This window comes from Cavia porcellus, unplaced genomic scaffold (assembly GCF_034190915.1).
Source record: "Cavia porcellus strain 051 isolate PalLab524CR breed Dunkin Hartley unplaced genomic scaffold, mCavPor4.1 scaffold_29, whole genome shotgun sequence".
Taxonomy (NCBI): Eukaryota; Metazoa; Chordata; class Mammalia; order Rodentia; family Caviidae; genus Cavia; species Cavia porcellus.
The window spans coordinates 24,573,011-24,598,549 of record NW_026947512.1 but is presented as its reverse complement, the minus strand read 5'-3'; the positions used below and the strand labels follow the sequence as shown (position 1 = coordinate 24,598,549).

General features: G+C 38.5%; 1 long non-coding RNA gene across 1 annotated transcript in view; it reads right to left on the bottom strand.

Annotated features, from left to right (window-relative positions):
- Positions 1–203: 203 nt before the first annotated feature.
- LOC134473874 (uncharacterized) overlaps positions 204–25,539 on the bottom strand; it is a 29,234-nt gene continuing 3,898 nt past the window's right edge. Inside the window, exon 2 of the long non-coding RNA XR_010044354.1 lies at positions 204–23,049. This is a non-coding gene — a long non-coding RNA (uncharacterized LOC134473874). The remainder of the gene's footprint in view (positions 23,050–25,539) is intronic.

The following is a 25,539-nucleotide window of genomic DNA, read 5'->3' as shown; positions in this document are numbered from 1 at the left end:
CCCCAGTGCACATTTACAGACTGGGCTGCATTCCTGCCTGGTGCTATGCACAAGGACAGAGCAGAGGCTGACAATAAGGTACACTGATATAATGTGTATACTGTGTGACAGTGAATAAATTATGTGATAGAATGTAAGAAATCCTAAATTGAGAAGTTTGTTGTGTTAGACCGGTGTCGCGAGGAAGACTCCAAGGGCCTCGCTCTCATGTAAAAACAATGGGGTTTTTATTATTCCGTGTACACGGGGTCCTCCAAACAGGTGGAAACGGAGAACCCTGAGTTGGGGCAAGGCTGGTGTTTTTAAGGATGAAAACCGCAAAGCAAGCAAGCATTGTTACAGAAGCCAATCATAGCAGTTAGAGCAGAACAGTTGGTGATTTGTCCATTTGTGATTGGTCAGATCATGAGGGGCGACCAGTGGGTCAGAGTTGATTAACTGTCTTGTTTTGCACAGCTTATTTTTAGGTCACCTAGCTCCTGTGTGGCTTGGTTCTGACATACTTCCCAATCTTGATTAGCATAGTCAGCAGACTTTATCTCTGAGTTTCCTGACATAATTACCTTACTTTAGCACCACAACCTTTCTATTTGTAGAGGGCAACAATGGTTAACATATCAATTGGGTAAGATTTTACAATTCTTTACAGAAGAGAACATTGATTAACATATCAATCTTTTACCCAGGGAAAAAGGAAGACACACATTTACAGTTACAGGTATTACTATGATATAAACGAAGCTATTTCTGTGAAGAATGTACAATCTAATACAATCTGATGCAATTAACACAATTTGTGATGGGGCTACCAGATAGGGAAGACCCAGGATGTCAGGAGCTAGTACCTCAGGCCTTTGTTTTATGGCCTTTAGGAAGTTAAAACTTAACCTTGTTGGATTTGAAGGGAGAAGGGGAGGGGAAGCAGCAGATGGAACGAGCTTTCTTCGTCTCTTCATTCCCCCCCCCTTTTTTTTTGGATGACCTCTAATCTTAGAGGTTTGTTGTAGCTAGGGGTTCATATTGGTGACGTATGACCATTAATTTGACCTGAGAGACTTGTCCCCTTATGAATTGGGTAATCCAGTTAATGAGGCAAGGGACAATGGCTAGGATTAGGATTAAGGTCACTAATGGTCTTATCAAGGGAAGGAGATAGGGGAGAATTCCGTTTTACATTTTTTAAAGGGGGCTCCCATACAAAGATCTTTAACAATTGTTTTTTTTTGCTTACAGGGGGACCAAAGCCGCCATGTAAGGTCGGCATTAATGTTATTAAAATCAAAACAAGCAAGCTAAAACAGTTCATGACCAGCATAATCTAACTATGCTTTAGTCAATTTTTAACTTTAAGGGTTACCAGTCTGTTGTGTAGTCCACTGAGTATGTCCCTCGTTGTCTGCTGTTTTCAGTGGCTTTACATGAGTGTAGTGAATCCGCGCAGTTTTTCCTGCTACCTTGATGGCAGTGGGGGTACTGAGCACCACGGTGAAAGGTCTTTCCCAGTGGGGTTCGAGGGAGTCATGGTGATGACATCGAACCAAGACTGGAGTCCTTGAGGCCTTGGTCTTTGAAGGCAGGTCCAAGTGTTTTTGTCTAAACAGCTGGTGGATCCAGGCCAACACAGGTTGGAGTGTCTGCAGGGACTTAAGATCTCAATTAGTAGTTTTAGCTAATTTGTCTTCTGACAATCTTGGAACCAATGGCGGGGGCCTCCCAAACATGGCTTTAAAGGGGGAAATTTTGGAAACATATGGGGTATATCTAGCTCTTAACAGTGCAAAGGGAAGAAGGCTCATCCAATTATTGCCAGTTTTTGAAGACAGCTTAGCTAAAATGTCCTTGAGACTTTGGTTCATACGTTTTACTTGTCCTGAGCTTTGTGGCTGATAGGCACAGTGGAGTTTTAATTAATCTTTAATGCCTGGGCTAACTTTTGGGTGACTCGGGCTATGAAAGCCAGGCCATTATCGGACCCCATTGATAGTGGGAGGCCAAATCAAGGTAAGATCTCATGTAATAGCCTTTTAACTACCACTAAGGCTGACTCAGATTTAGTAGGGAAAGCCTCTACCCAGCCAGTAAAAGTGTTTATTAATACCAAGAGATAGCGGTGTCCCTGTAAATTAAGTTTTACCATGTCTATGAAGTTTATTTCCCAATGTTCTCCTGGAACAATTTCTTGATGTTGGGTGGTCTCCAACGCAGAGCTCTTGGCTGAGTTGACTAACAAACACTGTGGGCATCTGGAGCTCGAAGAGGTGGTCAGTTTGTAGAGTTTTGGAATAAAATATTGAGTTCTGAACAATTCTGCAAGGTGAAACAGCTCCCACCCTAGTGCCTCTAGTAACAGTACTTGTTTATCAGGTAACTGGTATTAGCCCCTTGGGGTGGGAGACTTTATTCTAAGTTGAGATGCCAACTGTAGGTCTTTCTTTGTGTAGACTAGTTCTGACAAGGTCAGAGGACTAGTATCAGAGCAGTTACTTTTTTGGTTGACCCCTCTGATGTGGTTGCTATTTTTCATCTCTGGTTGGGTGAGCCTTGTGAGGAATAGCAACCCATTGAGGCAGCCAGACAGCTGCCAGCAAATCTAGAATCTGTGGAGCATTTTTAGATGGCTTCCCCGTATATGTACAGTAGCAAAGGGATGTCTTCAGTAAAAAAAAATGTTTACCCTCTTTTCCGTGGCTAGTTTTAACCTCTCAGTCAAAGCAACAAGCTCCGCCTTTTGGGCAGAAGTGCCAGACTCTACCCGCTTAACCCAGAGTACCTCCTTTTTGGCGGTCACTGTTGCCCCAGCCACTCGTTTGCCGTTTTGGATGAAGCTGCTTTCATCGAACAGTTGTCGGCATTTCCCAAAAGCTGGTCAGTAAGATCAGCCTGTAGGTTCTGCTGCAGTTCGAGGATGTCAGCGCACTCATGGAGAGAGGTGTCCTTTGTTCCTCCGGATCATCATCAGGCATAAGGGTGGCTGGGTTTAAAGCTGAAGAAGTCTTGGATATCATTAACTCTGGGTCTAGAAGCAGGGCTTGACAGTAGAATTCTGGCATTTGAGAGCCTTTTTTTAGGAGGGGTTTTGATAAGAGTCTCTAAACTGTGAGAGGTTACCACAGAAATCACTTGCCCAAAGCGAGTTTTTTTGTCTCCTTAAGTAACATTGTCACAGTAGCTAGTATTCTTAGGCAGGGGGCCATACTCCTGTTACTGGATCAAGTCTTTTGGAGAGGTAGGCTATAGGCCTTTTTCAAGGGCCAATGTCCTGAGTTAGGACTCTTTTGGCAATGTCCCTGAGTTTATCTATGAACAAGATGAAAGGCTTGGTAACGTCAGGGAGTCCCAGGGCTGGGGCCTCTGTCAAGGCCCGCTTGAGCTGTTGGAAGGCCTGTTTACATTTATCAGTCCAGTTCAGCGAATTTTGAGTTTCTCCCTTATGGGAGTCAGTCATATAGAGGCAAGCTTTTCAGTAAAATTTAGCCTACAGTATCCAACTGCCCCCAGAAACTCTCGTCTGTTTTTTAAAAGTTTTTTTTCTCATAGAGCAATTTTAACACCTTGGCTATCTTTTTGTAAATTTTTTAGTTCTCAAAGACCTTTTTGTGCTATCTCTATTAACTGGCTGAGGGGCATTTTTTTAAACCTCTCAAACCTTTGTAATTTTTGTCTAACATGTGGGGCCGACTGAGTTACAAAGAGAACAACTGGCAATATTGGGAAACCTCCTTACCTCTGGACGTCCAGTCAGGGTGGCACAAAAGGAGAACATGGTTTTGGCATTCCGGATCAGAGAGCCGGCTTCATCTGGATGGCACACTGTTTTTTTGTCCAAGGGTGTCACGTGACAGGCCATTATTTTATTAAAATTATATTTTTAACAAGGGCTTTTTCATAGGTAACAAAATTGTGCTGTATAATCTCCCAGATGTTCACAGCACATGTAAGAACTTGTATCTTATTTTTAATATCACCTATAATCTCATTTTAATGAAAACATTTTGCAGCAAAGTACAATCTTATGTATACTTTTACCAAAACTGATCTAATACTGTCAAATTCTGAACACATTTACTTTTTGTCAAACCTGTTATTTGTAGTACTATAAACCAAGACAAATAAAATTTACATCCTCTTGAGCCTTCTACAACTTACAATAATACCTCTCAAACTAAGCTTTAATCTTTTTTTACATTCTGGCATAGCCAGACACCTTTACTTGAAGACCACTCTCTTTGTCCCTCTTTTTACTATTACCAGTCAATTACCTTTTTTCTCACTTCTCAGACAACATCAAAACTCTCAACAAAACCCTTGAAGTCACCTTTTAGTAGTCTAAAACATGCTTATTTTATATCTTTTTACCACATAAAAATGTTGTATTTTAAAAACAAAACTGTAACCTTTTAACTGGCTCAAATATAGTACCGCCTGGTTTTTACTTGGCAAAGTTGACATGACTCTTAACAACCATAGATATACATATATATGTGCACATGTTTACATTTTCACCAGAGAGAAAAAAATACTCCTTTTAAAAGGCATGCCGAGGTTGCAAGCAATCAATTGAAGTCTTACATATTAAACAAGGCGCCACAACATTAAAGACACAAACGAAGGGAGCTTCTTGCACAGTTTGGTCAGCTAAAGGAAATAATTTTTCTTATCATGAACCTTGAATCTAATAAGCCATATGGATCCTGCAACAGAAATGGGCAACAAGCCCCTAAGTTAGTAACAAGTTTAAACAGGCAACCAAGGAGAGGGCGGAGGAAGGAAGGGTTTTACCCACGGTGGGGGCTCCTCCCTGAGGTCCTGCCATACCAAGATGTAGGTGACCCAGTCGGGGTGGCTCTCTCGTCCAGGGCGGAAGATGATGTTCTTAACTGCTAAGATGAGGGGAAGGTGGAAAGTCCCCTCCGGTGGCCAATCCACGGAGAATGTGGGCCACTCAGACGAGCAGAAAGTCTGCCATTTACTTTTTTTAACCTGAAAGGAGAGATTGTGAGCCCTCTCTCGAACCTCCGACCAATGGTCGAGGGTGAGGGACAATGGGGACGATGTCGTTTGTCCCATGGTGTTCTGAAGACAAAGAGTGGTTAGCGTACGCGCGACACAACAAATAACGGATCACAACAGTCACAACACACAGGACAAACAGGCCGGCCACCTCACTCTCACGCATTAGTTTCACATCAAACGAGTCACCTTAGGGGGTGCCTCCAGATTGGCCTGGACGGACCACAGATTGGGAATGAAATTCCCCAGATTGGCCCAGACGGACCACAGATTGGGAATGAAATTCCCCAGATTGGCCCAGACGGACCACAGATTGGGAATGAAATTCCCCAGATTGGCCCAGACGGACCACAGATTGGGAATGAAATTCCCCAGATCGATAGGAAAATCCTATCGCAGACGGTGAGTCACGGAAAACCGTGTGGGGCGTCCCCCGATCACCCAAGAACAGAATTTGCCCGTGAAGTAGAGCCGGAGTTCGGCCTGGGGCGAAAGGAAATGGCGGATCGATCCAAAATGAAAGTAAACAAAAACTGGCCGTACTACTTACCCCAGAGAGGTGCCGTTGGGGTCTCCCTCTGCGAGGAGGTCTCTTCTCAGTTTGATCTCGCTAGGGCCTCCAAAATGTTAGACCGGTGTCGCGAGGAAGACTCCAAGGGCCTCGCTCTCATGTAAAAACAATGGGGTTTTTATTATTCCGTGTACACGGGGTCCTCCAAACAGGTGGAAACGGAGAACCCTGAGTTGGGGCAAGGCTGGTGTTTTTAAGGATGAAAACCGCAAAGCAAGCAAGCATTGTTACAGAAGCCAATCATAGCAGTTAGAGCAGAACAGTTGGTGATTTGTCCATTTGTGATTGGTCAGATCATGAGGGGCGACCAGTGGGTCAGAGTTGATTAACTGTCTTGTTTTGCACAGCTTATTTTTAGGTCACCTAGCTCCTGTGTGGCTTGGTTCTGACATACTTCCCAATCTTGATTAGCATAGTCAGCAGACTTTATCTCTGAGTTTCCTGACATAATTACCTTACTTTAGTACCACAACCTTTCTATTTGTAGAGGGCAACAATGGTTAACATATCAATTGGGTAAGATTTTACAATTCTTTACAGAAGAGAGCATTGATTAACATATCAATCTTTTACCCAGGGAAAAAGGAAGACACACATTTACAGTTACAGGTATTACTATGATATAAACGAAGCTATTTCTGTGAAGAATGTACAATCTAATACAATCTGATGCAATTAACACAATTTGTGATGGGGCTACCAGATAGGGAAGACCCAGGATGTCAGGAGCTAGTACCTCAGGCCTTTGTTTTATGGCCTTTAGGAAGTTAAAACTTAACCTAGTTGGATTTGAAGGGAGAAGGGGAGGGGAAGCAGCAGATGGAACGAGCTTTCTTCGTCTCTTCAGTTGTGGATATCTATGTGGTGGTATTGACCAAAAGATTTTTAGCAACAATGAACTTTTCCTGTCACTTGATATTTATTCATTCCTTTCATGATTCATCAAATGTTTACTTAGACCTCTGTATTGATTAGAGTTCTGTAGAGGGAATAAATAAAAACAATGTAAAAATATATATGTACATATGAAGGGGGATTTTTTAGATTGGCTTTATTTGTTAGCTAAGATCAGAATCCAGTTGGTCAGATAGCCATCTGCATTCAGGAGAACCAGAGGTTCCAGCAGCTATTTAGTCCAAGAAGCAAGAGACCTTTGAACAAAAGGAATGATGCAAGAACAAGAAGAATGCAGGGCCAGTCCAAAACTGAAGACCAGCTGCTCCGTGGAGAGGCCCTGGTGAGAGTCCATACTGAAAGGCTAAAGAAGCTGGAACCTGATATCCTCAGAGGATGGCAGTAACAAAAGATGTGCCAATTTAAGAAGAATGGAGCTGTTTAAGTGCATGCTGATTTCCTCGTACCTCAACTTTCTGTTCCATCTGGGTTATGAGGCTATTGGATGGTGCCACCCACCAACCCAGATGGGTCATCCCCCTTTAGCCTGTTGGCCCGCAGGCCAATTATCTGTGGAAGCACCCCTATGGATACTCTCAGAAGTGTGTCTTTACTAATCTGTGAGGCACCTCTTAATCTGATCAAGTTAGCAATGACAGTCTCTTGTCAATGTGAAAGGCCCTAGAGGATGGGGGGAGGCCACTATTCACCCCATGAGGTTCAATGACTAGTGAGGATAAATATAAGCAGAAAATTACAGTATACTGTTCCTGGAACACAGTGAGTTCAATGCACATGTCTGAATGACTGGCCACCTACGAATGATTAATACAGCTTCATATTTTATAGAACAGTAGCATAGAAATAGTAGAAAGGAAGGAAAAACTACCTCTGCCCTGAGGGTGTGAGAAAATGCTGGAAAGAGAAGCTATAAACAATAGGTCCTGGAGGATTGTTAGGGAGTCAAAAGGGAAGATAAAGAACGTTTAGTATACACAGGGAAAAAGGGCCTACAAGAGTATGTGACGTGTTTGGGGCTTAGTGAGAAACTCATAGTGTGTGTCTGAGTATATCATGGATAAGGGAAAGCTGGAAGAAAACACAGCCAATGGGATAGATTACAGACAGATTTTATTCCATTCAAAATTGTTTTTCCTTTCTTATGATCACTGGAAGATTAACAAATTTTTTAAGGAACAGTGTGTGATGTGGCATCAGGAGGAATGTTACCAGGTAAAAATATAGTCTTAAACTAGAGTCAGCTTAAAGCAGCATCGGGAAGCCACAAGTTAGGAGATGTTCCGAGCCAAAAGAATCCCAAAGTAAAGTGGAGCAAATGAATGTAAATGATAGATTTAGAAAGCAAAATCATTTTCCAAAAGTATATTTCCCTCTTTCAACTGAAGACATTATTATAATAGTATAGTAATGGGCTCAAGTAGTCTTTGTTTAGGGACTAAAAAAGACAGGTAGACAGAGATACTTAAAAAGACTGAGCACAGGGAGATTTTAAATAAAAGTGTTAACCAAGGAGGCATACATCAATAGCATCTGATGGAGCCGAATAAATCAGACATCTCAAAACAAAGTCTATGAGGTAGAATGTCAGTAGTAACAATCACATGTTTCTAAATTGCTTAGTAATGAATGAGGGGGCGGGTGTGACATGTTTCCAAGTCTCCAAGGAATTACTAAGGCTAGGCAGCTTGTTGTTTCCTATGGTAATGGCAAGATTGAAGCAGATTTCAGACACAAAAGACAAAACAAGTAGAATATTGTAAGAACACTAAGTCAATACGGCAGACAAGCAGATCAGAAAAAAGGGGTGCGTGAAGCAGCCAGTTGCCATAGACAGAGCTGACTGTCAGATCCTGTCATGAGTCTGATAGGTTCCTTGAACACGCAGTCACAATAGGTTGAAGTTAGAGGGTAAATAACATAAATTCCTGTGTTTATACATACAGAATCCTCTGTCTTCCCAAGCCCTTTCAGATAGGATAATGATCAAATTTGAAGGTATTCACTAGGAAAGTGAATAAATTTTGTCAAATAGTGGTGCACCTAAAAGATTTGTCTTCCCAAAACCTACGAATATGATGCTAGTTCTATAAAGGGTCTTTGCAGATCTGATTAAGAATTTCAAGGTCACACTGGATTATGGGAGGTACTAACTCCAATGACAGTTCTCCTTATAAAGGAAAAATAAAGGAGAAGACATACAAGGAAAAGAAAAAATGTGAAGATAGAGGCAGAGATTAGAGCGATACAACTATAAGCAAAGAGATGTCGAGGATTGTAGCTGACCACCAAAAACCAGGAAAGAGGCAACAACAGGTTCTTCTCCAGAGTCTTCAGAAGAAACTAGCCTTGCCAAAATGTGCATTTCAACTGAAGACATTATTATAATAGTGGCCTCCACACCTGAGAGAGAGAGAATAAATTTCTGTCATTTTAAGCCTCCTACTTTAAGGTGATCTTTTCAGTAGCCATAGGAAACTAACACCAGGGGGACTTGTTCTAATGCTTGAATTAGCAATTCCCAATTGAGCAGACATCGTATGCTCCACATTTGGGACTTTAATCTACCTGACTTACTCTAATGTGCAACTGCTGCTTTTAATTTGAGGGCATAATTAAAAGATTCAAAGAGCAAATGAATATTTTAAATGCCATGTGCAATTTTTTTTTCAGTATGTCCAATACAAATTCTGCCAGAGGTCTCTCCTGATTTCTCAGAAGTTCTGGTTGAACTAAGGTGCAGTCTCCAGGGAAGGAGAAGCAGAAAGGGAATAAACTCCTGGTCCCATCAGTGTCTGAGGAAGCCACAGCAGACCCTTCTTGTGTCAAGGTTGCCCTCGATTTTACTATTACATTTATAATGACTCTCATTACCCTTTCCACTTGTGACATTCCTATTTACCACTAATTGACCAAATTAATCAGTGGGACGGGAAATAATCACTCACTAGCTGTCAAGCAAACCTTGTCACTTTGTAACTTCCAAGAGCTCAAAGCCATTCAATTCAATTAGCTTCAGTGTTTTACACACAGTGTTATATAGCCATTTGCAAGATCCTTTCATATTTTGTTCTTTCTTTCTCTCTGACAGATAATGGCATATATTAATAAATATGCTAAAAAGAGATTCAGAACTGACCATGGTAAAAGTACTGCTTTTGAAGTATTTGGTATTCTCTGATTCAGAATTATCCAGTGCAAAAGTTCCGTCTCTCCTGAGTGCTCTTTTAATGTCTGGGGGGTGAGAGAAGCACAGATTTTCTGGTTGTCCAAAAAGATCAGTGGCTAATTACATCTAATTGCAGTCAACTTTCACCTCTTTGTGCTAATGGAAGGAAGCACTGATGCAGGCAATCCCCAAATGGCAACTCTTCCATTAGATTTCAGCAAGTAAAAGCACACAAGACACTTACGCCTAAAGGTTTTTCTCATAGGTCTTTGAGAAAACTCTCTGTCAAGTCAGAGCTTGACTTTCGATTGTCTAACAGTAACAACATGTTGTAACCACCTCTTTGTAGTCATACTTAGGATTAGAATGTTATCCACTGCTTGGTAGGTATTGGAAGGTAGGAGAATGAGAGAAATTCAAATGGCTGATGTGATTAGGTCATACACCTGTATGATGAACTTGGATTATTAAAAGTAAGTAATACCAGAACTACTAATGATAATTCTCATGGCTAAGTAAACTCAGTTACATGATAACCTACAATTCTGGTAACAATCCTGCAAGATATTGCTTTCTTCATTTTATGAAAAAAGAACTGAGGTTCAGAGAAGTTATGTGCCTAGCTTTGTGGTATCCAATTTGTAAATGACCAAATGTCTTACTCCATTGAGGCTCTATAACAAAATGTCCTGGTAGCTTACAGACAACAGAGGTGTCTTTCTCAGTTTTGGAGTCTAGGCAGTCCAAGATGAAGGTGCTGACAAATGCTATCTGTCGAGGATCTACTCCTCGGTATCAGCGACTTCTTCCTGCATGGTCACATGGTGGACTGGGTAACTGAGATGGGCCTACCTTCCACATGGTTTTCACTCGCATGAGTTAAACAACTCTCCCAAGCCATCACCTTGGTGATTAGGTTTCAACATATAAATTGGCAGACAACAGAAATATTAAGAACATGCACTGATGTGGACAATATTTGTGGATCATTTTTAAATTTTCTTGTTACAGTTTCAGGTGTCTGCTGAATGTAAAGATACTACTAGACTTATGATGGGGTGAATGTCCCAATAAACCTGGTGTGATTTAAATATGAAAAATCCCCTAAAGTCTCAAGTATGAGAGCACTAATTTCATCTATTGGGTGAATCTATGGATGAGTTCATAGATCAATGAGCCACGAAGAGGCAGGGCTCAGTTGGAGGAAGTAGGTCACTGAGGACACATCTCTGAAGGATGTGACTCCTCCTGACTCCTTCCTCACTACGGTTGTTTCTTTTCTGTTTTCTGGGTTCCATGAAGGGAGCTTCTTTTCTCTACCTTACCCTTTTCTCCATGATACTACTGTGCTGGAGCCAGCCAAGCATGAGATAAAACTTCTGAAATCATAAACCAAAATAAAACAAGTAGTGAGACATTTCTCCTAGCAACAGAAAGTTGGCTATATAAAACCGCCTCTTAGCTGAAAACATCATAAGTCAGAAATACACTTACCGCACCTAACCTACCAAGCATCACAGTTTAGCATACGCAGAACTGCAGTGGTTTGCCCTCAGGATTGCCTGGCTGGCTGGGAGCTGTGGTTTGCTGACACTGCTCAGTATCAAGAGAGATTATCAAAACATATATTAATGCTTAGGAAAATACCAGAACTCAAAATTCAAAGTGTGAGTTCTACCAAAGGCATCCGTTTTCACCATCACAATGTCAAAAAATCATAAATTAAACTGTGGTAAATCAGAAACTGCCTGAATGGATTAAATCAGTGTACAAAATTAGATGCTTGACTAATAAAAATACACTGACATCTCTCTAAAAGATAGGATTTATTGTATGACAGATGGAGCTGGAGGGCTTAGTTACTGAAATTTTTAAGGAATCTCATTAAAGATTTATTTAGAAGGCAACAGACAGAAAAGACCCTGGAAGGACTATTATATCAAGATTTTAGTATATAAGAGTGCCCGAATCTTACTGCCACGTTAGTTTAACCCACTGCCTGACTGAGTTTATGTCAAAATTCTCATCAAACTTAATTCATGAGTTTTTACTTGATATTTTTTCAAAAGTGGACTTTTAGGATGAGTTTCAGCTGAAGTTCTAGGGGGAAAGGTAAGTATAGAAATACTCAAGAGAAATAACAGATTTGCAAAATGAAATTATGATGACGTATTATAAAAAGTTTATATTCTCTAATAAGATCATTATTCTGAATAATATTGACACAACTGATAATATCATGGTACTATGGCCATGCTTAGATTATTTTCAGTAAAAGCCATTCTGATTTACAAACCAATTATGCCAGGTACTATGTTAAGTGCTACATTGAGGAAGTAATCAATAGCCTCAGACCACATTCTGATGGAGGAGATACATACTTACACAATTAATTATTTTGTAAGTATAGTTGCTGTTAGTGGCATGAATCACAATGTAGCCCCAAATATAATCCTGGAGTTCTTATCATTCCTCATTGTCTACAACCTCTATTTTCATTCATTCTCAATGTCTTGATAATTTAACATGTCTTCTCAACTTCTTCTCATTCTCACTTTCATTGACCAGACCAGACACCAGCATCTCTCACACCAGCTTCTCTGACAACCTTCCACAGAAACTTACCTACCAGCATGTCCACTTTCATATTTCTCCCATATAATTATCTATCTACAATGAACATTAAATCATTTGATGTTCATCCTCCCCTCTCAGATAAAGAATGTGTTCTTTATAAAAAATGGAAGGTAAAGCCAAGCTTAAATTTGGGAATTTCATTATTGAATAATAATAATTTCCATCATCCAGCATTAAATGTATGATCTTCTACATTACTTAGACTCTTTGAGCCTCGTTCTTGATGTGTAAATTGTTGATAATGCTATCTTGGAAAATCTTACAGATAAAATATAATAATGTGTATAACATACAAGTCATGTAGAAATCACTCAACAAAGAGCAAATTATCAAAATTCCAAGCTCTTTAATTCTGTATACACAGTCCTTTAAGCTTTAGCTACACAGAAATTCTTAGTTACCTGCAAATTGTGATTTACTGTGCCACCATGGTTTTACTTTTCAACTTGGAATGCTGTTTCTTTTTTGAAAGAACAGTCACCAGAAAGTCACCTCACTTGAGATCAGTCTTTCTGATGCAAGCTGTATGTACACATAAGATATTTGGGCATATAAGGGCCCTACCATTTTGGACCTCCTTATATTCCGTGACACATATCTTGTAATCTAAACTCTCTTAGCATCTTTGCAGAAAATTCAACCTGCAATGGCTAATTCCAGAAGTGGAACTTTGGTCCTGGGCCATTAGAATTCAATCATGGAAGTTCCAACATAATGTTCTTACCTCATCTAATCATTCCCAAAGTCCTATGTTTAATATTGGAGTGTAACTAATTTTCTACCCTCCTAATATCATTAATGTAAGACTTTAAGGATTAAATGCCTGAATGAGTTCCAAAATAACAACTACATGCAAACCATAGCAATCACTATATATCAGCTATTACTGGGCTTTTTCTCAATTTACATACAATAAAATTTTCTTTGTATTTTTGACATAAACCTCTATGAGTTTTAAGTAATATATAGAATTGTCTGACCACTTCTACAATCTGGTTACAAAACATACTCTCATCCCCAAAACTCCTTTTTTTACTAACCATTTGCAAAATAAAATTAAAATATAAAATACTTTTAAAGTCACTCCTGGATCCTAGATGTTAAAAAACACTAATTTACTTTCCATCCCTACAGATTTGCCTTTTATGAAATGATATTCAAATAGAACCTTACACTGTGTAACCTTTTACTGACTTCCTTTACATGTTTTTGATGTACATAAGTGTTGCTTCACGTGTAATTTCTTTTTATTCTTGAGTTGTATAATGCTCATGTTAACCAGTTATTAGTCAAAGATTATTAAAATCATCTCCAGTTTAAGGTAGTTATGAAGAATCCTTTTATAAAGGTTAACACACAGGATTTTATATGAATGTAAAATTTCATATTGCTGACAAAAATAGCTGGGAGTAGTATTGCTACATCACACACGGTGTATTTATCTGCATAAGAAAATGCCAACCAATTTGCAGGATGCTTCCTCTGTTCTCCATTCACACCAGCAAGGCATGCAGTTTCTAGCTTCTCAGCTTTATTTTCAGGACCACACAAAAGGGTGCTTATCATTAACAGTGTGTATGTTCTGTTGGTGTTTTCATCAACATGCTCTGCATCTTCTCATGTTCATATTTGTCAGCTCTAAATCTCCTGTAGGAAAGTGTCTTTTTCAAAACTTTGCTCCATTTTTAATTGGGTTCTGGCACTTTATATTCTTTCAGTTGTTTAGATAATTCTTTGTCAGATGTTAGTTTGTAGCTTGTTTTTTTTTTTCTTTATTTCTCTCAGTATTTTACAGAAAGCAAAAGGTTTTAGTTTTGATGAATTCAACTTATCAATTTTTCTTTCATGGAGCATGATTTTAGTGTCAAATTTAAAAATCTTTTGTATAGCTTTAAGAGTATGAAAAGTTCATCCCATATTTTCTTATATGCTTTTTAGTTTGGCATTTATCTCTGTGATATATTTTTGAGTTAATATTTGTAGAAGACATAAAGTATAGATTGATATTAATTTTTGGTCATGTTACAGACATCCAATTGTTTCAGTAATATTTGTTGAAGATCTTATCATTGGTTGATGCATATTTGGGTTGATTCCAAGATTTAATTATTACAAACTGTACTGCTATAAACACGGATGTACATATATTACTGTGGCATGATGCTTTTAATATTTTTGGGAAGATACCATGGTGGATTGATAACTGGTGATCAACATGTAGCACCAGCTGAACTGAATCAGCATGGTGCTGAGCACAGATGACCCAGTTGAAGACAATTGCCAAGATAAGAAGGAGACCTGGAGAGGAAGAGTGCAGTGTTGTTAGTTCTCCTGGAGGAGTATGTTGGGCTGCTTTTCTGATATGAAGTTGGCAGTTTTCATCATCAAAAGAGTTTGGAACCTTGTTGCTGAGAATAAGTGTGGTTCACTTTGAGGGAGCTCTATTCCTTTGAGCATTGTTTCCTGGCTCTGGAGGGGAAAAAGTGTGCTGTTCAGTCTTCTAGAGAAGCTTGTCATGTCGGCTTCCTGATATGAACTCAGTTGTTCTCGTCATCAGCTTGGGACCTCACTGTTGCTGAGCATGGCTGTGGTACTTTCCAAGGGAGCTCTGGTCCTTTGAATGTCACATCCTGGCTCCAATGCAGATCCTTCAGCCTACTGACACAGATCCTTTACCCTGTACTGACCTTTGGCCCTTCCCAGCACAGATCCATAAAACATACTTGTGTGAGTCATTGTCATGGGCTCTAGGATGTCAGGGGACTTGTGATCTGCAATGTCATGGGCTCTAGGTCTTCAGCTGAACTTATGCAGGACATTGCCATGAGATCCAGTCCTTGGGATGGACTCTCTCGGTCTTTAGTGTGTGGACAGATTTCCTGCACTTTCTTTGTATTTGACTCTTCAGGTGATATCATAAAATAATACTACAAATTATGTGTCCTGAATTGTCTTGTTCTTGCAAAACTTGATTACAACAGATACCAAGAAGAGGGATACCTGGATTAAATGGAATCTTTAGTCCTAGTTTTTGAGGAGTCTCTGTATTTATTTCCACAGTGGTAGCACCAGTCTATACTCCCACTGAGTGGAAATGTGTTTGTTTTTCTCCATAACCCCATCCAGCATCTGTTATTGGTTGATTTCTTGATAGCCATCATTCTTTCTAGGATACGATGAAATCTTAGTGTTGTATTATTTTCGTTTCTTGAATTACCAATATGCTGAACTTTTTTTCATACATTTATTTGCTGTTTCTATGTCTTCATCTAAGAAGGTTCTATTCATTTTAGGTGACCTTTTTCTGATTTGGCCTTAAGTATGGGGGGGGGGTTGTTTGAGTTCTTTACTGATTCTAGATTTTAGGCCTTCATCTGAGGAATAGCAGGAAAAACATTTTTCCTACATTGTGATTTCTCTTTACTCTGTTATCAGTTTCTCTTGCTGTGCAAAAGCTTTGTAAGGAGATGAAATACCAGTTATTGATGGTTTGTAATAGTAACTATGCAGTTGGGGTTTTGCTCGTAAACTCTTTGCTTACAGCAGCACCTTCAAGAACTATACCTATTCTATCTCCCAGCAGATTTAGTGTTTCTGTTTTAATATTTAGATCTTTGACCCATACGAATTTTAGTTTTGTACATGATGAAAAATATGAGTCTATTTACAATCTTTGACATTTGGAGCACCAGTTTTTCCAGCACCATTTATTAAATGTGCTATTTTTCATCCACTGAACATGTTTGACACCTTTGTCAAAGATAAGGTGGCTAAGTATCTAGAGTTGTTTCTGTGTCTTCTAATCTGTTCCATTGATCCTTAGGCTTTTTTTTTTCTGCCAATATCATGCTAGTTTTATCACAGTAGCTTTGTATTATTATTTGAAGCCAAGAATCGTGATGCATCTTGTGTTGTCTTTGTTGCCCAGAGTTGTCTTCACTATACTAGGTCTTTTATGTTTCCAAATTAATTTTAGGATTATTTTGTCTAATTCTGTAAGATACGCTTTTGGAATTTTGATTGAGATTACATTAAATCTGCATAACAATTTTGGAAGTATGATCGTTTTCACTATATTAATTCTTTCTACCCAAGAGTCAGGGATATTTTTTAATTTTCTGATAGTCTCTGCGGTACTCTTTTTCAAAGTATTGTACTTTTCAGTATAGAGATTGATGCCTAGATATTTCAATTTTTTGAATGTGTTGTGAAAGTTGTTGTTTCCCTAATTTCTCTGTCAGTGAGTGTTATTCATGAGTTAATTATTCCATGCTTTTTCTTTTTCAGGAAAGCTATTGATTTTTAAGTCTTGACATATCCAGCTACATGAGTGACTTTGATATTTAAATCTAAAGGTCTTTTGATGGAGTTTTTGATATCTTCAATGTAGAATACCATGCTGTCCTCAAATAATGTCAGTTTAAATTCTTCTTTTCTTATCCTTATTCCTTTTATTTCTTTCTCTTTTTGAATTTGCTTAGCTGTATTTCCAGAACTATATTGAATTGAAGTGACAAAAGTGGGCATTCTTAACTTGTTCCTGATTTTAGAGTGAAAGATTTCAGTTTTTGATCATTTAGTATAATGTTGACCATTGATTTGTCATAGATGGCTTTTATCAGATTGAGATAAAAATCACCGGTTCCAATTTTCTGTAGGATTTTTATCATGAGTTTGTGATGGACTTTGTCAAATGCTTTTTCTGCATCTATTGAGATGACCATATAGTTTTTATCCTTGTTTCTCCTAATATGGTGTATTATTTTTATTGATTTGTGTATGTTGAACCATCCATCCCTGGGAAGGATGCTAGTTGGTTATAATATGTACACTTCTCAGTGAAATGCTGCTTTCTGTTTGTCAATATCCTATTGAAGATTTTTGCATCTATGCTCACTAGGGAGATTGGCCTGTAGTAGTTCTCTTTCTTGGTTGAGTCCTTCTCTGGTTTTGGTACCAGGGTGGTGCTTGTTTCCAAGAATGAATTTGGTAGTATTGCTTCCCTTTCAATTTTATTAAAGAGTCTGAGAAGTAGCAGCATTAGATCTTCTCTACATTTCTTGTAGAACTTAGCAGTGAATCCGTCAAGGCCTGGGTTTTCCTTTGTTGGAAAGTTCTTAATTACATCTTCAATTCATTGACTGATACTGGTTTATTTATATTTTTTAAGAAGTTTCTCCTTTCATGCTCCCACATTACAAATCTGTCCTCCAGTTCACATAATCTATCCTGAGTTTCTTTCAAGCTGTTATGCCAGCTTTCAACAGAGTTTTTAGTTTCCTGGTAGTCTCTTTAAACCTGCTTCATGTATTCTATGTTTTCTCTATTTTCTCCATCAAACAATTCTCCCTTTTTTTTCTGTTCTTCCATTCCACTATCTGTTTTTTCTTGGGAGGTGCTTAGCATTTCTTTAACTATTCTACTTATATCTTGCTTTACTTCATTAAATACTTCACTTTTGAACTCGTCTATGAGGCTCCGGAGATATTGCTTTATGTCTATTAGTGCCGTGTCTGATATTGCATGTTTTCTGTCCTCATTCTCCTTTGCATTTACCTTTCCTGGATCAGTGTTCTCAGGATTGGGGACCGAGGACCTTTTCTTGTTGCCTCCTCTTCTCATATTTTTTGTTCCTTCCATACAGGCATATATAGGAGGCCCAGTTTCTTTCTTTGTGGGTTTCAATTTGTTTGAATTGTGCTGGCTAGGTGTTCCCACCTAGTACATTGCAGTGTACTAGAGAGACACAGACCTGGGCAGCCTATGCTGGGCCCACCCCTTCAGGTCAACCTACTGAAGACTTCACTGCTAGGGTGCACCACCAGATGCAGGGACCTGGTTTGGGCTAGCCTACTGGCTCTTAGTCCGCAGCATCACCCAGGTCAAGCACTCCCCACCAGTCTCGCTTGAGAGGGGAATATGTGACTGAAGTCATTGTAGTGTCCTGTTTCGGCTAGTTTGCCCAGTCCCAGTATGTCCTCTGTTGGAGCCTCCTACTCTATGGACGGGTCCCCATTCCTCTCACTCACCGCAGGTCGAAGCAGGACTCCCCGCCAGTTCTGCTCTCAATTCAGTTCACCGATTCCTGCTCTCAGAGCTTTCCATCTCTATCTCTGCTATGCCGATTCAGATGCAGCAGTGGTGGCAGGAAATTCAAATTGCAGTTTGCAGAGGCGTGGGTTCCAGCTTCTGTGCTGAGACTTTATCTGTTCCAGTCGTAGCACCAGGATTGCATTTTCAGTTGGTTTCTCTCAGCTTAGTTCGTTCCTGAGTCGGCAGGGAGTATCACTCCTGCTTAGGACTCCCCACACCGCACCATTGCTAGATTCTAAGCTGGCTAACTCAGAGAGCGTCCATAGTTGTTGTTATCTATCCACCATGTTCTCAATGAATCCCAGTTTACTGATATTTTTATATCATCTTGATCCAGCTTTACTAATTCATTAGTATCCAAGAATCTGTCCATTTCTTCTGCAGTATCTATCTTATCAGAATACAAATTATCAAAGTATGTAGAGACAGCCTTCTGGATTTTTGCAGGTGATTTCATCCTTTTCATTCCTAATGACACAAATTTTCGTCTTTTCCTTTTTTCTTGATAAGGTTGGCTAAAGATTTGTCAATTTTATTTAATCTTTAAACGAAGCAGCTTCTCAATTCATTCTTTATATTGTTTTCTTAGTCTTCAGCGCACTGATTTCTGCTCTAACCATAATAATTTCCTCCTTGTTACAAATTTTAGGCTTGCCTTGCTTCTTTTCTTTTTCTTTTTATTGTAAAGAAAATAAAACCCCAAAACACAAAGCAGAATAAAGCAAATCAAAACAAAGCAGTGAAAGTGGTACAGAACTTCAACACAGCACAATAGGTCATAAAAATGGCTACTATAATATATCTTGTAAACTTCACAACAGTTTCCATTCCCATAGAAAAATCAAATTTTTAAAAAAGCAACGAAACCAACCAAAATAGAGCATCAAATAAAACAAAACAATTAATTGGAACAAATCAAAACAGAACAATATTTGGATTTAAAATACATGATGGAAGAAAATTCCCCATTTTTGCAATATTGTATACTATTTCCCTCCCAATAGATGCTCAGTCCTTCAAAATCAATCAAACAACAAAAGCATTTAGTTGTTTTTATGCCTCGGTTGCTATCAACTCAGCCTGTGCTCTGAACCAGTCAGTTACTTATGGGAGCGGAGGATCTTGATATTCAGACCATATACCATTTGGCTCACAGATAAGGCAATGTGGCTTTTGTCTTCCTGGGCCCTCCCTGATCTGCAGGGCTTGTGGGAAGCTCAAACTAGTTTCTTGATGTGCTGGTCTCAAACCCAGCATGGGCTCTGCTAACTGATGGGAAAAGTGAACTGGCTTCTATTTTCCTACATGGTCTGCCTCTTTTTTTTTTTCTAGAAGCTTGAGGTTCAACATTAAGTTATTTGAGATTGCTCTGTTTTCCTGGTATTAGTATTTACCACTACAAATTTCACTTGTAGAATTACTTCATTGTGCCCCATAAATTCTGTTATGTTTCATAGGCATTATTAATTGTAAAAAAACTGTCTAATTTTTTCTTTAATTTCATCTGTGACTTATTAGTTGTTCAAAAGGGTATTACTTAATCTTCTTGTGTTTATAACATTGTCATGGTTTCCTTTGCCTTTGATTTCCAATTTCATTGCACTATGATCTGATAATATGCATGGAATAATTTCAGCTCCTTTGCATTTATTTAGGTATGTCCTATGATCTAGTTTGTAGTGTATTTGGAGAATGTCCTGTGTGCATGTAAGAAGAATGTTTATTGTGACACTGTAGGGTAGAATACTATGTAAACCTCTACTAAGTACATTTGTCAGAAATTTGGGGCAGTTCTAATATATCATTATTTTTTTTTCTAGTTGGTCTCTTTGTGACAGTGGGGTATTAAGGCCCTCCATTACAATTGTATTACTTTTTATTTGATTTTTCATGTCCATTAAAATTTGTTTTATATAGTTTGGTGTATTGCAGTTTGTTGCATGTATATTTATAACTGTTATCTCTTCCTTTTGTATTGCTCCTTTTGCAAGGATATAGTGACATTCTTTGAATCAGTCTTGACTTGAAATCCACTTTATCTGCAAATAGAATAGTTACCCCTGCTTTTTTCTGGGTTCGTGTTGCATGGAGTGCTGTTTTCCATCCCCTGACTTTCATTCTGTGGATTTTTTTCAATTAAATGTGTTTCTTGTATGTAACATATTGCTGGATCTTCCTTCCTGATCCATTCTACCAGTTTCCTTCTTTTGATTGGTGTATTCAGTCCATTAATATTCATGGATATACAGGATATGTATCAACTTGTCCTTGTCATGTTATTTTCCCCTTGTTGGCTTCCTTTTTCTCCCTCTGCTTAATTAGTTGCCTTGTCTGGTGAATTAATTCTGTTGGGTGTTCATGTAGTTGTAGTCCTGCTTCTCCCTTTCTAGAATGTCCTTCAGCACATTTCAGAGTGCTGGTTTGGTGTTCATTAATTAATCTTCTTTGTCATGGAAGTATTGGATTTCTCCATCAATTTTGAAAGGTGTGGCATACGTCAGTCTGGGTTAGAGACTGTTTTCCTTTATAGCTTGAAATATTTTACTCCAAGCTTTCCTTGACTTGAGGGTTTGTATTTAGAAATCTGCCATGATTCTGAGCGGTTTTCTTTTTAGATGATTTGCTTATTTTCTCTAACAGCTTTTAATATTCTGTTCTTGTGTTGGATTTCTAGAATCCAACCTGGCTATAGATTTATTTTTGATCATGGGTAACTAAAGTTCTGTATGCTTCATTTATCTGTACATCAAATTCTTTTACCCTGCCAGGGAAGTTTTTTGCCATGATATCTGTGAACAGATTTTTTTGTATGTCATTTGTGCTATCTCCTGCTTTTTCAGTGACTTGAATCAATCTTATGTTATTCTTCTTTGCATAATCTAGCAGTTGCTAGATTGATTTCTCATGGCTCTTTGCTATGTTTAGGGCATCTTTCTTTTCATGATCACTAACTGCAATCCTGTATTCTATATATGAGATTCTATCTTCCATTGGCTCATTCTGCTGTGGGTATTTTCAATGCAATTTTTAATCTCCTGGATATCTGTTTAAATCTATGTTATGAATTCCGCTGCTGTCCTATGTTGGGCATGCATGCTTTCCATCATTTTCCTAAGCTTCTCTCTCTCTCTCTCTCTCTCTCTCTCTCTCTCTCTCTCTCTCTCTTTAATCTGTGTCTGCTTTAGAGTTATAAAACGTGTCTTTCATTATGGTCACCATCACAGTAATTATCTGAGAAATTATTTCTGATTTCATTTTTTCTAAAATCTTTTTCATCTGCTTAGTAACTTCTTCTATTACCACTTTAGAGAGTCCAGGTGAGTGGCTTTCAAACTACCTGTCCTCATTGTCCCTTGGTTTTGCCTTTGGTGAACTGGAAATCTAGGGTTGCATCTTATTTAAATGTCTTCTCATTCTGTAAATTTTTTTAGTTAATTCATGGCTTGATGCTTACAAATTTGCCTCTAGTGAGTAACTTTATTGCTAGTATTTATAGACTTTACAAAATGACTACTTCTCAGAGGTATCTTCCAGGTGTTGCTGACTTTTGGGTTTAGAATCTATTTCAAGATCCTATCTCTTTAATTTATTGGGAATGAGAAGTTGCTGCCTACTTGGCCCAGCCTCTGATTCTTTGGTACTAGCCTAACGTATTTTTTATGATCCTTAAGCAATCTCAGTCTTAGTATACCAGGAAGAACAACTGATTAGAACAACTACATCACTTTAGTTAAAGTGATACAATCAGCAATAACAATATCATCAAACACAGATTGTAAATTGAGGTAACTATTAATTTGCCACATTTAACCATATGAATTAGATTTGTGGTTGTATAAAAAAATTTAAAATGAACCAGAAAATTGCACTCAGTAAATAAGCAACTATATAGTCAGTATATCAATTTTTCCATCAGGAGGAAAATTTAAAAGGGATTGCGAGAAAATAGAGAAAGAAGAAAAAGCAGGAGGAGAAGATGAAGAAATTAGAAGCAAGGCTGGAGAACAAAGTAGCATCATACAAACTTTGTGAAATTGTTGTAGAAGACAGGGGGTATCTGGGTCCTGAGCATACATGAGTTGAACTCCAGCACACAGGGAAGCCTGGGAATATCACTCTCAGGCAGGAAGACCATATACCACATCTGAAATCACCAGAGGATGCACGGGCCCTAACTGGCCCATGCCCAGTGAACTGCAAGTGGATGGCAAGGACTGGAATTGAGTCTCGGGCCCTGAACATGCACAGATTGAATCCCAGCACATAGGGAAGACTCAGAACTTTGCACCCAGATGATAAGACCAGGCCCCACATCTGAAATCCCCAGAGGACATACAGGAGGTCCTTGCAGGCCTAACTGTGCTATGCCCAGGGATCACCAAGCAGCTAGCAGGGGCCTGAATTCATTCCCAGGAGCTGAAGGTGCATGGGTTAAATCCCAGCACACAGGGAAACCTTGGAACATCGCTCTCAGGTGATTAGACCATGTCCCATGTCTCAAATCAAAGGAGAACACACAGGAGTCCTCATGGGCCTAACTGACCCACTCCCCGTGAACTCCAAGCAGCCAGCAGTTGCCTGCCATCTTCTCCAGGAGCCAAAAGTGGGCCAGGTGATTCCCAGTGCCTGAGGGAAGCTTTGAAACATCGCCCAAAACCTGAAAATAAAGGAAAATGACAAAATGAAAGAGCAAAATACAATCTCAAACTTCCAGTCCAACCCAAGCAAGCTTAGAAGACATGGAAACAGCAGAAAATATAAGCCACACACATGAAATTTCTGAAATGATAACAACTAAAGTAAGGAAACAACGCCAGAAAGCTATAGAAGAACTCAAATCAGAAATAGTCTCCAAGTTAAAAGAAGAAATGATAAATGTAATGAAAGAAATGCTGAACATATCTGAAGAAGATATAGTTAAAAAATTAGAGGAACAATGCAAAAAGATGGAAACTCTGAATGGACAATATGAGAAACAAACAGAATTTATGAAGCAGATTCCAAGCGATATACAGGAAATTAAAAAGTCCATAGTAAGTCAGCAAAACTGCATCAATGAAAGTGAAGATAGAATTTCAGACCTCGAAGACAAGATTGCAGCTAGTGAACAGGAAAGGAAAGATCTTTGAAAAATAACAAGGAACCAGGAAATAACAATGCAACAACTACAAGATGATGCAAAGAAAAACAATATAAGATTGATAGGTATAAAAGAAAAGAAAGGTGATAAACGATATCAAGAGGCTATTTAGAGAAGTAATAGCCAAAAATTTCCCAAACATGAGAAGGAAAATTGACATACAGAACAGTGAAGCATATAGAACTCCAAATAGCTATAACCAAAATAAAATTACACCCAGACATATAATAATCAATATCCCAGAAATCCAACATAAGAACAGAATATTAAAAGCTGCTAGAGAAAAGAGACAAATAACCTATAAAGGAAAGCTATCAGAATCACAGCGGACTTCTCAACACAGTGAAGTCAAGAAGAGAATGCAATCTCTAAAATCAAATGACTTCCAATCCAGACTGATGTACCCTGCAAAACTGTCATTCAAATTGGATGGAGAAATAATATACTTCCATGACAAAGAACTACTGAAGAACGTCATGAACACCAAACCAACCCTGTAAAGAATACTGAAAGACATTCTAGACAGACATAGAAAAAACCCACTAAGCAAGGCAAACAATTAAACAGAGTGGAAAGGTAAAAAATCAACAGCAGAAAGATAACATGTGAAAAGTAAACCAATATATATTTGTTATAACCTTTAATGTAAATGGATCAAGAAACAACATCCAACCATATGCTGTATACAGGAAATCAATGTAACCCAAAAGGAAACACACGGACTGAAAATCAAATGATAGAAAACAATACTCCATGCAAAAAGATCTCCAAAAAAGGAAGGGTAGCTATTCTGTTTGCAGACAACGTGAACCTCAAACCAAGAATGATCCATAAAGTTAGAGATGGCCACTACATACTAGTTAAGGGAAAACTTCAAGAGGAAGAGATAAAAATCTGAAATATCTACGCACCAAATTTGGGAGCACCCAGCTATGCAAAAACACATATTAACAGAAATGAAAAATCAAATAAACAATAACACAATTATAACAGGAGACCTTAACATGCCTTTGACACAAAGGGACAGATCAACTAGACAGAAAATCAGCAAAGAAATAATAGAACTGAATCATACCTTGAACAAATGGACTTAGTAGATGTATACAGAGTGTTCCACCCAATGACATCAGAATATACATTCTTCTCAGCAGCATATAGAATGTTCTCTACAACAGACCATATACTAGCCCACAGGACATGGGTAAGTAAATGTAAAAGAATCGAAATTATCTCATGCATGTTATCAGATCACAGTGCCAGGAAACCAGAAATTAATGACAAAAGAAACTTCAAAAGCCCCAAAAACATATGGAAATTGAATAATACATTGCTGAGCAATCAGTGGGTCACAGGGGAAATTAAAGAAGAAATTGAAAAATATTTACAGGCAAACGAAAATATAAATACATCTTACCGAACCTATGGGATGAAATGAAAGCAGACCTCAGAGGAAAATTTATTGCGGTGAACTCCCACATCAGGAAAACAGAATGAACACAAATAAACAACCTGATGCTACACCTCAAACATCTAGATAAAGAAGAGCAAGTCAGGCCCAAAGTCAAAAGAAGGGAAGAAATTATAAAGAGCAGAGCAGAAATCAGTACAATGGAGTCTAAGAAAACAATACAATGAATCAGAGAGTTGGCTCTTCGAAAGAATAAATAACATTGACAGGCCTCTAGCCAACCTTATTTTAAAAAGGAAAGAAAAAACTCAAATTCATGCAATAAGGAATGAAAAAAATGAAATCACTACAAACCCTAAGGAAATACAGAAGATCACCAATACCTATTTTGAAAACCTCTACTCTCATAAGCTTGATAATACAGAAGAAATGGGCAGATTCTAGAAACATACTAATTACCAAAGGTGGGTCAGGAAGATATAAAAATGCTGAATAACCAAATTTCAATGAATGGAATTGAAAATGTAATTAAATCCTTACTAACAAAGAAAAACCCAGGTCCAGATGGATTCACTGCGGAATCCTACAAGAAATTGAAA